Raw genomic sequence first — 13,839 nt, forward strand, 5'->3', positions numbered from 1 at the left:
TTTCAGTCTTAATATAACTAAAATGTACTATCTATATAGTCCAAGTTACAATACAATTTTTAATTGGCCACTGGAAGCCATCTAGTATTTCTACGTCTGTGTTCGTCGGGAAGAATTTTTCACTGCCTTACGATTTGTCTAATTCAGTAGGAAGACATTGCATTATATATTTTCTGTTCTTTGGAATGTCATTTGTGGGTTTCATTCAGAGTGGATATCCCAGGTCAGTTTTTGGACCTCTGCTAAATGTTCTACTAACGTCCTATGCATTCACCTGTGATGGCATTTTTGTTTTTAACCCTGTTTTGTGATTGTTTTTTTTTTCAAATACATGCAGTGTTTGAAATATGTTTTCACATATGCCTCTTGCCAAGCCTTGATCGAAAATCTTTTTGAACCATTCATATTAATATAATAATCATATGTAGGAGAGTAAGGGTAATGCCCGTAAGCCTAGGATGTGGCAAGTTGAGTAAAATTCTTAGTAGAGTACCTGGTACACAGAAAGTGTTCAATGACTATTAGTTATCACTTCACAACTTCCTGATAGTTGGTTTTTCTATTAAACTTTACCAATGATGGGAAAAAAACACAGGGGAATCAGGAAGGTCTTCAGCAGCACAGGTTTTAGATAGAACTGCCAATGTTTCCTAGCTGTGTGGCCCTTAAGTTAGTCATGATAAGCACCAGTATTCTCATCTCTGAAAAGAGAATGGCAATGCTATTTTGGACAATTGCTTTTAAATGTAATGATTAATTTTAAAATGCAGATCAAGTGCCCATCAGATAGGGGGCACCCATTGGAGGTGAGCTGTTTTGATTATCAGTGGAGCTAGAGGTCTCAGGCTAGCCATCATCGTGTCATTGGCGGCTAATTGCTCAAGTATGGGAACAAGTTTAACCCAGACAGACAACGATCAGATCTCATCTCAGACTTTGATCCTAACTCTTTCTCTAATCTGCCATATTGATGAGCTTTTCATCAGAGTGTCCTGTTATCACTTAACTGGATGAATAAAGCAGAATCCAATATGTTCACCCTTGTCACTGTAATGTCATCATCACACTGGTAGCATCATTGTTGCCTCTGTTCAGCTAGGGAACTGCTCTCTTCTTGCACCAATTAAACAGGCTGCCTGCAGCCTAGGTTGCGACTTCAGTGCTCACCGTTGGCTGTGCTGGTAGGGAGCACTGCACAGTTCCTTTGTTTCCTGATACATGTGATATGTGAATACAAAATCTGTGAAAACATCCATTTGACTTTTGTGAAATCACCAAGATTGTGTGGAATCAAGCCTCTTTGTTGCTAAGAATTGCAAATTGTTGTGAAATTTTAGTACTTTTGAGGTCACACTTATTAAATAGTCCCTTGAAGTTTAGTGAGAGTATTTATTTTGTTTTGTGATTCTTGCACAAGTCATATTTATTGCTTAAGTAAATCTTGCTGTATTTATATAACAAATGATGTATTTAAACATTTTTTCCATTTTAAAATATGTGAAAAACAGAAAGCACTGTGATGTTTGTGTTAACATCCCCAAATCATATATTATTCTATAGTAAATAGGAAAATAAGGTTTTAAATTATTTTAAACATTCAAGCTAATTTAATGCCTTAAAAACAATATCAGTCTGTGGGAAATTGGGGGAACAATAATATAAAAAATATGTTTCTATGGAAAATCATAACTCACAATATTATTTTTTCTGACATTCTACTAATTTAGTATTGATTTCTAAGGACATGACCACATTTTCTAATTGTCATTGGAATGATGTGGTTTTGTGGTGGCAAATTCTGCATTCCATAAGACTAACTGCTGATGAACTTACAAGAGCTTGTTGGATATTAGAGATTCTGGTCTTTTGGCATGGAAATTAAAGAAAAATATTTAACCACTAACTTTTTATGCCTAGCATTATCTAATTTCCACATTGGAAATTGGAAAGCAAACATTCTTTCCCAAGTATATATTTACAAAAAAATCTGTCTTGATGCCTTTGAAATAAAATTTGTACATAATGTTACTCAAGGGAAAAAAATTCTGAGGGCAAAAATAATGGCAATGGTTTTGTACTTCTGATTACATAAAATATACTTCAAATTAAAATAAATATCCAAATAACTCAGATAACTATTTCCCCTCTCTTCTCATTTCATAATTTCCAAATAGTCTAATGTTCGTCTCCATTGTATTTTCTATTTCCTGCCTTTCTCTTATCTCTCCTTTTCTTTTTGCTTATATAAAGCTAAAATATAAACTAAAACTTCATTTTGTTTACTGTATATATTTAATAATTATAATTGGCTACCTTAACAAAGCCCAGCTTTGTTGAAGCATAATAAAATGTATCAATTTTTAAGTGTATATTTGGATGGATTTTAAGAAATGTGTGCACCCATGAAATAACCACCCCAATTAAACTATAGACTATTCCCATGACCACCTACAAGTTTTCTTCAGAAAAATTATCTCCCTTTGCTCAGATAATTTATTCTTCTTCCATCTCCAGAGAATTCCTGATCTAATTTCTGTCACTATAGATGAAAATTTTCTCTTCTGGAGTCCCGTATAAATGGAACTATATATTATGTCACCTTTTGTTTCTGGCTTCTTTCATTTAGGATAATGGTTCTGAGACTCATCCACGCTGTTGTGTTTGGGATTTATTACTCTTCTGGTGCTGAATAGTGTACTTTCGTGTGGCTCTATTTCAACTTGATTGTTCATTTACCTGTTGATGCAATGTTGGGTTGTTTCTGATGTGGGACTATTCTGAAGCACTTCTATGAACATTGATTTACAAGTCTGTGTGAATATATTCTTTAATTTCTCCTGGGCATTAGGAGCAGAGTTACTAGATTGTGCTGTAATTGTATTCTTAACTTACAAGTCCTTTGCTATATTAAAATCTTTCAAATCTGTGGCTTGCATTTATGTTTTCTTGTAGTTCTTTAAAGAAAAGTTTAATATTTTTATGAAGTACCATTTTATCTATTTCTCTTTTATAGTTTGTATATTTTATGCTTGATTGGAGAAATATTTATCCTCAATTCACGAAGATGTTTTATTTATTTCCTGCTCGAATAACACTGCAGTGATGGAATAAAACTGCTATGTCTGCATTGTAGTCATGATCTACACATGGCTACTGAGCGTTTTCAATGTGCCTAGTGCAGCTGAGGAACTAAATTTTTAATTTAAATTTAAATAGCCATATGTGTCTCATAGTGACTATATTGGACAATGTAGGTCTAGAAGTATTTATATTTCTAGCTTTTGTGCTCAAGCAGGTCTGTGATTAATTTTTTAAATTTTATTTTTTAATTTCAGTTTACATTCAAAATTTTATATTAGTTTCAGATATATAGCATAGTGGATACACAGTCATATACTTCACAAAGTATTTCCCTGTTTATTTCCAGTGACAAATTTTGAGTTAAGTTTTGTGTAAAGTGTGAGTAAGTGTTAAGATACATTTTCTTCTCAAAATAAAGCACTGTTAAAATATAATTTCCCCCATTAAATCACTTTTGTCAGAAAATAATTCATCATAAATATATGGTAAGTTAGTATATATATATTCTATGGTAAGTTAATATATATATATATATATATATATATATTCTAATGCCAATATCATACCATCTTGATTACTTTAACTTTAGAGTGAGACTTGAAATCAGGTAGTCTGTGTCTTCCAATTTTTTTTTCCAAAATTGTTTTGACTATTTTAATTCCTTTGCATTTCTATAAAATTTTAGAAACAACTTGTCAATTTCTACAAAAAAAAAGCCTGCTGGAATTTTGATTGGTATTGTAATGAATTTATTGTGCTACTTTGAGGAAAATTGACATTTATAATATTTTAATCTTTTCATTCTTCAGCATGGCATATTTTCTCTATTTATCTCTTGTTTTTCCCAGAAATGTTTTGTAGTTTTCATAGGTCTTGTACACATTGTTTTGCAAAATTTATTCTTAAGTTATTTATGTTTTTGGATGCTTCTTGTAAATGCAGAAGTAAATAATTTAAAATATTATTTTTAAACTAATATTTGTTTGTTCTTTTCTAATACGGTTTATAGAAATACCGTTTATTTATTTATTTGTATACTGATCTTTTATTCTGGGACCTTGCTAAATGTACTTATTATTAGTTCAAGTAGATCTTTTATAGATTTGTTAGAATTTCAAAGAAGTGAAAGTAGATTACATAAATTCTCTTTTCCTTTTTTTTTCATTTTTTATTCTACCAATTTCTGCTTTTATCTTTATTTACTTCTCCAACTTACTTTGTATTTAATATGCTCTTTTTTTTCTGGATGTTAAGGTGATACTGTTTAATTGACTTTAGATGTTTCTTACTTTCTAATATAAATATTTAAATCTACCAGTTTATTTCTAAGCATTGTTTTAGCTGCATCCTCAAATTTTGACATTCTGTTTTTAACTAAGGTCAAAATATTTTCTAATTCCTCTTATGATTCTTTTTTTGATAAATGTAATATTTAAAACTGTTACTTAATTTTTATACATTTGGATATTTTCCAGGTTTCTTTCTTGCTGACTTCTTGTGCGGGCAACTTTCCTTGCAAGTCCCCCCGTGTGACACAAATGAGAGTAAACATGACTGAGACATGATGTGATCTGTTTGGGGAGGAAAGGTGGCCAGTTTCCCAGAGGAAAAAGGCATTGAGCCCCTTCCTCAAAGGGCTTTTATTGGGTTGTAATACACAGGGGTACAGGGAGGCAAGGATCAAACAGTAGACAACATTTCAAAGAAATCTGAGGGCTTAGTCTGAGTCAGAGTCTGTCAGGAACAGAGTTTTAGGGTTTCCTGCTTGAACCCTTAACATATGAATGAAAGCATTCTTAGCAGAGCAGATTTCACAGGTTTATCAGGAAGTCTTTGTGATGCCAGATTTTTCCCTAGGACACACTCTCACAAGGCAAGGAGATGCACCTCTCCCCATCAGGTATTCAGGTTTAAGGGGATTAGAGCCAGGAAGCATTTCTCCCAGAGGACAGGGGGACTCGGGCTTTGTCAAAGCCAGTGAGAGTCTATTGCTCCCTCTTTGTCACAGCTCCCCCGAGTCCTTCCATGATGGACTCCCAAGGGATCGTGTCTGGCATAGGTTGCTCCTCCTCTGAGGGGTTTTACCCTTTGAGGACTTCCGACCATGCTTTGGGGGAAGGGAGGAAACTGAGGCAGCATTTTCTACCAGAGACAAGCCTTGTCTCCTGGGGCTTGCATTCTAGAGGTCACTAACTTATTCTTAGCCACAGGGGGTAGAGTTACAATTCCTAGAACCAGGCAGAGTGGTCCACAACAAGTACTAATTTAATTTTCTTGTCAGAAAACAAAGTCTATCAATTCTTTTTTAAAAAATTATTGAATTTATTGCAAGTACACAGATTAATAAAATTATATAGGTTTCAACTGTATAATTTGATAATGCATCATCTGTATATTATATTGTGTGTTCACCACTTTAAGCCTCCTTTCATCACCATTTGTCCCCCCTTTACCCTCTTCTACCTTCTCTGCCTCCTTTCCCTAAGGTAATCACCATACTGTTGTCTATGTTTTTTTGTTTTGTTTTGTTTTTTTGTTTTTGCCTAATTCCTTCATCTTTTTCACCCAGCCCCCAACCCCCTTTCCCTCTGACAGCTATCAGTCTGTTCTCTGTATCTGTGAGTCTGTATCTCTTTTGTTTATCAGCATATTTTGTTTATTAGAGTCCACATATAAGTGAAATCATATGGTACTTGTCTTTCTCTGACTAACTTGTTTCATTTAGCACAATGCTTCCAAGTTCATCCATGCTTTCACAAAAGGTAAGAGTTTCTTTTTCTTCTTCTCCTCCTTCTCCTCCTTTTTTATTTTTATTTTTTTTACAGATGAGTAGTATTTCATTGTACAAATGTACCACAGCATTTTATCCATCTATCTACTGATAAATACCTGGGCTGCTCCCCATTCTTGGTTATTGTAAATAATGCTGCAGTAAATGTAGGGGTGCTTATATTCTTTACAATTAGTGTTTTGTGTTTCTTTAGACATATTCCCAGAAGTGTGTGATCTGTGGGTCATAAGGCAGTTCCATTTTTAATTTTTTGAGGAAACTGAATTGAATGAGATTAATTTAAGGAGCAGCATATGGTCTATTCTGTAAATAATACAGATTTACACTTGAAAAGAATGTATTCTGCCATCAAATGCAGTGTTCTATAACTTGAGCCATATTGGGTTATTCACGTATTTTTATTCTTCATAATTTTTTGTCTACTTATTCTTCCAATTTCTGAATGAGGAGAATAGAATTCTCCTGTAACTGAATTGTGAATTTGTCTTTCCTTTTAGTTCTGATAATTTTTGTTTCATGTATTTTGAAACTCTTATAGGGTATACACACATTTAAGGATGTTGTCTTCTTTTGAAAATAATTTGCATAATAATTCAGTTATACCTCATTTTACTGTGCTTCAGTTTATTCTGCTTCATGGGTGTTGTGTTTTTTATAAACTGAAGACAAGACCCTCCACCAGCAAAATGACTACTACTCACTTTATTGTGATACTTATTTTATTGCGGTGGTCTGGAACCACACCTGCAATATCTCAGGAGTATGTCTGAACTTTTCCAACCTTTGACTTTTGTCTTATCTTCAATTTTATATCAAAAGTGTAAAGATTTCCTATAGACATTGTTGAATATTGCTTTTTATCCAGCCTGTTAATTTTGGTTTTTAATTGGAGTTTTTAGATCAGTGGTAAGAAAACTTTTTTTGTAACAAGGTAGATAGTATGTATTTTAATCTTTGAAGGCCACACAGTCTGTCCCCGCATCCATTCCATTTTATCATTATAATGTTGAAGTATACATATACAATGCATAAACCAATGTAGATGGTGTTTGGCAGGCCACATTTGGCCAAAAGGCCATAGTTTGCAGACACCTTTGTTTGGACCATTTAAATAATTATTAATCTGGTTGGGTGTATACCTACCATCTTTCTGTTTTCAGTATGCTCCATTTATTCTTTATTATTTTTCTTTATTCTCATTTTCTAAGGAATTTAGTATGTTTTACTATTCTATTTTATTTCTGTTATTGAGTTACTAGATATATATATGCATTTTATTTTTGTAGTTGTATCCCTGGAGTTTACAACTTGCACTTGTCTGAATTTCTCTTTTGTTAAATCGCAGAAAAGCCTAGTTTCTATATCATGTTTATTTCATAAAGTATGTATTTGCTCTGTATATATGCTACCTTTTCAAAAATATGAATGATATCCTTTAATTAATTAAAAGTAAGAAAAAGGGCAAGCAAAGTAATTTCATAGATATTTGATTTTAGAAATATTAGAAAGTAGGTGTTAGAAAAAAAATACAACCAGCAGCAAGGTACAGTTTGAAAGTAAGTTATTGAATATGTAGCAAACACAGGTGATCTCAAATAAAGACTTATACATAATGAAGCAGCACTGGGAAAGCAATGAAATATTATTTAAATGACTAACAGCATATATTAATAAGACCTAGCGAAACTCACAAAATATAAGGCTGTTGTCATCCTCAATCAAAGAAACAGAAAAATCTCAGAAATTCTACAAGGGTCATGAAAATTTTCCCTATATATATATGAAAATGTAAAATCTGACCCCAAACTCAATAAAATGCCTTAGTGGTCATATTTGTAAATGAGCAGAGAGACTCAGTTGACTCTTGGTGTCTGACTTTTTGAACAATGTGAAGGGAAGCTCTAAGAATTCTTCTGAAGGGATTGCTGGATTTCTTGTATAAGCAGGGACAGCCTTGCACCGAATTAGCCGTACTTGACAGCTGAATTTTCAAATGTCCTGCTTCCTTTGAATTGGCATGCTGTTCCACCCCAGCTTCTGGTTTAGCGCCCCCAAATACTAGTGTCGCCAAATTTTCATAGACTCTGTGCTTATTCCAGCAAAGCTCATCCCCTCCTGTTAAGAAGAGATGGTTTTAAGATGAGTGACAACAAATACAGTGCCACATACATAGCAGGCTATAAACCTACAAAAGTCATTATCTCAACATGACGGTGCATAATTAAAACCTTTCAAAGAAAGGCAGCATTGTGAAGGGACAGTCATTCAGATACAGTCATCTCCTTTCACAGTTTCTCGAAGGCCCACTACTGAGAGAACTGTAGAACAGCCAGAGATGGTGCTTTTCCTATAGCTATTTTGAGAAAAACAGAGGGTAAAAAAAAGGAAAAGAAAAGATTAATTGTGAAGAAAAAGTGGAGAGAGCAACATCTGTATGGAAGTACTTGCAAAAGCAACTGAAGTACCATCCTATTTGGGGACTTTGGTAAAGAACACAGGAGTTGGCTGAACTTTGGAATGAGGACAGTGGGCGTTTTTTTAAGTTGCTGTAAGCGTCACAATCAGTGTGTGCAATCAGTGTGTGGCCAGAGTGGTGAAATGCACTTGGATGTGGCTGCGCCTGGAAAAAATGACTTTAGTCCATTGTGGAAGCCCACGGCTCCCTCAATGTTTATGGCCACCAAACACATCATGTGTTGAAAACTCAGTCTTGTGAGCTTTAGAATACAACTGCTTTATTTTAAATTCAAAATTAAATGTGTATGTCTATAGTTTCTGGAAAATAAATGAAAGGAGTAAGTTATAAAACACTTATATTTCTTTTTTAAAAAAATTATTTATTTTATTTTTAGACAAAAGAGAAGGGAGGGAGAAAGAGCAGGAGAAGAACATCAGTGTGAGGTTGCCTCTTGCATGCCCCGTACTGGGGACGTGGCCTGCAACCCAGGCACATGTGCCTTGACTGGGAATTGAACCTGCAACCTTCTGGTTCTCAGACCAGTGCTAAATCCACTGAGCTACACTAGCCAGGGCAAAATTACTTATATTTCTCGATGACAGACTGTCAAAGGATGGTTTGTTTGGGGAAAATGTTATTGGTATCTTTAGAGAAGTCTCACTTTCTGAAGAAAGCTCACAATACTGTGAACTATGTATTTCAAGTTTAATTTTAGGGAATGATGTTGAGGCACAGAATTGCTGATTTTCCAAATATCAAGTGTCTAGCTAAAAATAGAAAATATGGTAAAACTTGCTTTTGATTCCCAATGTAATATATTTTCTTTTCAACTCTCTTGCCTCACTCTGCCCATGTCAAATACCCTTAAAATATCCTGCTTAAATCTACGTGGACATTGAAGTCTAAGGTAATACCAATAAATTATTTAATAGCTTTTGAACAGCTGCAGCACAAATTACAGACACTAGATTTCACTAGTAAGAATTTAATACATTTCATTTCATAAATTAGTATGCAAGTTAATTTCTTGAAATATTATGTTTCATAATTGTGAAATGTATACAGTCCTTAATATTAGGACTAATGCATATTTGATTATTTTTATTAATATATTTTTGACAGTGTAGCACATTTGTATAAACTTTGAAGGTATTTTCTCTGAGGATTACACATTTATTTTTTACATGGGTTTTAAAGATATGAGAACCTTGCACATCTTCTGTAGCTCTGCATTCTAAGAAGTGGTCTAAATATTAATGAAATTGAAAGAAGATCATATTTGGAACTGACTTTACTTCAGCTTCTGGGTTAACAGAACATCCATTTCCTGTTCTTCTAAAATGCACATCATTCTTCAAGTTTTTTTAAACAAAAAATCTTGAATACTATGAATAGAGCTTGAGGGCTTAGAATAAAAGCTTAAAAGCTAATTATCTATTACTTCTCTAACATCGTTTGGACCTTTATACAAACGTATCAACTGAAACAAGATATCTTTGAGACAACTGGGAAATTTGAATACTGACCGATATATGACACTGTGAACAGTACTATTCTGTAGATACTGTTAACAAGATTTGATAATGGAATGGCGCCTGTGATTCAAGAAATATTCTTTAAAAGATACAGACTAAAGTATTTATGGATAAAATAAAGAATTATAACAATATTCTTAAGTGTTCATTTTGGACAATAGATACGTAAGGGAAAGTCTGTTTTTAATTTTAAATAGCATTTTATTGTATTGTTTCCATGATCATTTAACTCCCCTATGTCCTCTTCCAACTCCACCCACCTGATCCCCACCCCAGAGCTGTCAGCCTGCTCCCTAGGAGTCTGTCTCTGTTACATTTGTTAGTTCAGTTTGTTCATTAGATTTCACGTATGAGTGAAATTGTAGGGTACTTGTTTTCTGACTGGCCTGTTTCACTGAGCATAGTGTCTTCCAGACCAATCCATGCTGTTGTAAAGGGTAAAATTTTCTTCTTTTTCCCAGCCAAGAAATATTCCATTGTGTAAATGTACCACAAAGGTTTTATCCGCTCATCTAATGATGGGCACTTAGGTTGCTTCCAGCACTTGGCTATTATAAATAACACTGCTATGAATATAGGAGTTCATTAGTTCTGCTGAATTGGTGTTTCAAGATTCTTAGGGTATGTTCCCAGTAGTGGAATTCCTGGGTCAAAATGTAGTTTCATTTTTAATTTTTTGAGGAAACTCCATACAGTTTTCCACAGTGGCTGCACGAATTTGCATTCCTACCAACAGTGCACTAGGGTTCCCTTTTCTCCACAATCTCTCCAACACTTGTTTGTTGATTTATTGATGATAGCTATTCTGACAGGTGTGAGGAGATATCTCATTGTGGTTTTAATTTTCATTTCTCATATGATTACATATGTTGAACATCATCTTTTCATATGTCTATTGCCCATCTGTGTGTCATTTTTGGATAAGACCTTTGCCCATTTTTTAATTGAATTGTTTGTTTTTTTGGTGCTGAGTTTTGTGAGTTCTTTATCAATGTTGGATATTTATCCCTTATGAAATGTATTAGTGAATATGTTCTCCCAGTCAGTGGGTTGTATTTTCATTTTGTTGATGGTCTCCTTGGCTGTGCAAAAACCTTTTAGTTTGATGTAGTCCCATTTGTTTTTTTTTCTTTTGTTTCCCTTGCCTATGGAGATTTAGCAGAAAAGAATACTGCTATGAAAAATGTCTGTGATTTTACTGCCTAGGTATACTATTCTGTCTAATTTTGTGTGTTTAAAGTTTTCCATAATAAAGATTTTATTTTTAAAAAAGATGTAAACGAAGATGATGTAAGAAGTTTTCCAAGACCAAATAAGCAGATCAGCAGAAGTCTCACTAATAAATAAGGTAAGGTTAGAACAAAAATTTGAAGGAGAGAGCTATGTTGATCTCTGGAAATTTCTGGGTTTTTGCCCACTTTTGTAATGTGTTGCCTGCCTTTTTTCTTATTGGCTCGGAGATATTCTCTGTATAATTTAGGTATGAATTCTTTTTTGGTTATGTTTCTACATGCGTTATCTCTTCTTCCCACCCATCACTCTGTGACACTACTACTATTTTACCCATTGCTTATTCCTTTCCAGCTATTGAACTTCTTATTTCTTGAATTTGACAGGCTCTGTTCTCTGCCCTGCTTCTAGCTCCTACTTCTGCCTGGAATGTTTCCACCCAGAGGTCCACATAGATCTTTACTTGACTCTAAGCCCAGCAGCATGTCCAACGTGCTACCATGCCTCTCAGGCACCCATGTCTGCTGAGGAAGACACCCATAGTGGCACCTATGGGTCTTTGAAGCACATTGCCAAGAATAACACCACCAAGAAAACCCTCACTGCAACCCAGGTAGCTATGAATATCATTGACAAGACTCAGTAGAACTTACACTCCAGAAATCGTCTCAAGAATCATTAAGGCTTAGAGCCATCCCAATGTAGCAAAATTACTTGAAGTGAAAGAGACTGAGGAAAGGTGTTTGAGTACTTTGTGACTCATGGCAACAGGAAAGAAAAAGAGGTGCTGGCCAAATTCCACCACATAGTCTGCTGTGCAGTACTGTCATGAGAAATTTATTGTTTATAGACACTCAAAGGCAGAAAACCTGCTCTTGGATGCTGACATGGACATCAAGATTGCAGATTTTGTTTTCAGCAAGAAATTCACCTTTGGCAGGAAGTTGAACACCTTCTATAGCAGGTTTTTTATGCTTCCCCAGAACTCTTCCAAGGCCAAAGGTAAGCTTTGCCCTTGTAGCTGTGCCCTGGATATGGCAGAATATGCCCCTGGTAGCTGTGTGAACCTCGGTAGTCATCCTATACACGCTGCTCAGAAGGTCCCTACCATTTGTTGGATGGAATTTCAAGAAGGTGCACAAGTCGGTATGGGACATAAAATACCATGTTCTATTTTACATGTCCATGGAGTAGAAAACATGCTCAAGAAGTTTCTCATCCTCAATTTCAGCAAGAGAGAAATTTTAGAGAAAATCATGAAAGATCCGTGGATGAATGTGGGTCATGAAAATGAGGAACCAAAGCCTAACACAGAGCCACTCTTGACTACAAGCTCCCTGAGGAGAGCTAGCTGGTGGGATCCATGGGTTGCACATAGGAAGATATCCAGTACCTGCAGATGAGCCAGAAATACAAGGAGATGATGGCCACTACTCCTGGACTATGAAAAATCTGAGCTGGGGACTACGCTGTCACCCTGAAGCCCTAGCCATCAGCTGATCTGACCAACACCACTACTACTCTTTCCCATCCTCTGCCCACCTCAAGCAGTGGAGTTTCAGTCCGCCTGTCATTCTCATCTTTACTTCCTACTTTAAGAATATTCCCTGTACTAACACAAAAAAGGGGTCTGTGGAATACCCGGGAGGGCAGAAGAAGTGCCAGTTTGACTGCCAGAACTCTGTCCAGCCTGGAGGAGAAAACCACCCCTTCTTCTCCAGCAACAGTGACCACTCCACCAACAAAAAGTAGGAATTTTGTGCTTTTGGAGAGGGCCTTGGCTAGGCCTCCCGCCAGAATGGTAAAAGCAGCCTAACTCTGCTAGGTCTGAGGTATCTGTGGTCTCTGCTTCCCCCACACTCATCCAGGCCCAGCCCACCTCTCCTAGGAGTCCAGGTCAGCTGCTGTAGCCTTGGGAGGCTTCTAGGCTGTGGACTATTGCAGAGAGTACCTATAAGGAGCTGCATTCCCCAGAATACACTGAGCCCTCCCCATCCCCCTACAACATCAGCAGTGGCGATAGAACCCCAGACTGAACTAACTTCTACATGGGAATGTCCAAAGGAAACCGTCAATGCTGGGCTGCTGGGACAGGTGTGTCAACAGCAGGAGTTTCCCTTAGTGTGACTCAGCCTCTTCCTCTGCCAATGGCCAGGGCTGGCAGGGGCCACAGGGAGCTCCCTCAACAAGTTCAGCTTCAAGGTTGAATGCAAAAACCTGTGTTTTAGGTTTGCTAGAAGGAATCTGGATGAACCTGAAAACAAAGATATAGTAAAGACACTTCAGCCTCACAGGGTGGGCAGTGGAGACAGTGATGAGTGGAAAAGAGAGAGAGAGAGAGAGACAGAAAGAGAGAGAGAGGGAGGGAGGGAGAGGGAGAAATAGAGAAGAAGAGGTGACAATGATGACAGGAGAGGAGAGAAAAAAATTTCTAGAGGTAGCTATACTTACATACTCACTGCGCTTTATATAGAGTATAAAGATCATAAGCTCATGGAGCCCAAGGTGATCCTGTGGGAGACTGACCAGCTGCTGGAAGCAGACCACCACGGGGCAAGCTGAACCAGGAATACATGCACTGTGTGTGCACTGTGAGGAGGGCTAACAGGACCTCATACAGTGGAAGACATTGGTGAGCAAGCTCCCAGCAATGTCTCTTAAGCTGGTTTAATGTAAGTGGGTAGTGGCAGGCATCTGCATGTCCTCCAAAAGCATGGCCTCCAAACAAAATAACAGAGACCTTA

At 36.2% G+C, this 13,839-nt stretch overlaps 1 pseudogene; it reads left to right on the forward strand.

The window, feature by feature from the left end:
• Positions 1 to 11,150: 11,150 nt before the first annotated feature.
• On the forward strand, positions 11,151 to 12,542 carry LOC118993813 (serine/threonine-protein kinase MARK2-like; annotated as a pseudogene).
• The last annotated feature ends 1,297 nt before the right edge of the window (positions 12,543 to 13,839 follow it).

Source organism: Sturnira hondurensis, unplaced genomic scaffold (genome assembly GCF_014824575.4).
Source record: "Sturnira hondurensis isolate 20B ecotype Veracruz unplaced genomic scaffold, ASM1482457v3 Scaffold0008908, whole genome shotgun sequence".
NCBI classification, from domain to species: Eukaryota; Metazoa; Chordata; class Mammalia; order Chiroptera; family Phyllostomidae; genus Sturnira; species Sturnira hondurensis.